Genomic DNA, 1,209 nt, shown 5'->3' on the forward strand with positions numbered 1-1,209 from the left:
GCGTTCGCCGTAGGCGCCCCTTCGCGAACCTTGTCATAACATGGCTTGTAGCGCGGTCGCATGCCCTCTGGAGGCTGCAGTACGGTGGGTACATGCAATAGCAACCTATCACATACAAATATGCTCACGTTCGTAGCATATAAATACTTGTCCTAAGCCTTGCAAGCCCGGGCTTAAGCCCACGGCTTGGGCCGGGCTCAGGCTCGGCTCGGGCTCAGGGCTCGGCTTGGCGTCGCCACAAGCCCAAGCCGGGCCCGCACATCACTAAGTACAGCCGTCTGTGTGCCAGAAATCCAACGAGAGCCACGCGATGATCGAACCAACAATTCTGAGCCACGCGAACTGACGAATAAACCCATGTGTCAGCAACTAACAATCCAACTGGACTGAGCTACGACAAAGCTGAGGAGACAGGCGAGAGGAATGTGAGTGAGGAAAGACCAGCTCGAGTCTGGCTTATTATTGAGCAGTACAGGCTCCTTATATACATGTCAGACTGAATACCTAGAATATCCTACAAATATACGGAGGTGTATAGAAAGTGAAAGAATACCATGGAATCCGGGAGAACCATCCGGATTGTGTAATATTCATGACATTACCCCCCCGTCTAGAATCGTGTCCTCACGATTATTTACCCGTCGATCCAAATCCTCCTGATCCTTGTTGAGTCTCTATCAAACTTGACACCTCCTCGATATCACATGACGCAATGCGTTCCAAAATGACTTGTGCAATCTGATCGCCAGCGTGTATTTGAAAAGGTTGATCCGTGGAGTTGATCATCACTACGCGTACTTCTCCGGTGTAATCTCGGTCTACTACTCCAGCACTAACATCTATCCCTTTGACTGCTAATCCACTTCGCGGAGCAATTCGTGCATACGTTCCGTGAGGTGCGCGCATTGCTATGCCGGTGTCAACGATTTTGCAGTCTCGTGCCGGTATCTTAGTGCTTTCAGCCGAATAGAGATCCAACCCAGCCGACTCTTCGGATCCTTGCTTCGGGAGAATTCCACCCATTCGTTGTACCAAAAGAGTGGAATCGCGTGCGAGTATGTGGATAGGTCGTGTTAATAGAGGGGGGATTCAGATTATCATAGGCGCAGGTTTGTCGGGGCGTCTAGCGTGTAATTCCTCCAGGAGTTCTTGACAATTGGTCAAGTTCGCTCGTGATTCCCAGGAACGGCGATCACCGTGGGGACTATC

Source organism: Phanerochaete carnosa (assembly GCF_000300595.1).
Source record: "Phanerochaete carnosa HHB-10118-sp unplaced genomic scaffold PHACAscaffold_1, whole genome shotgun sequence".
In the NCBI taxonomy this organism is placed as follows: Eukaryota; Fungi; Basidiomycota; class Agaricomycetes; order Polyporales; family Phanerochaetaceae; genus Phanerochaete; species Phanerochaete carnosa.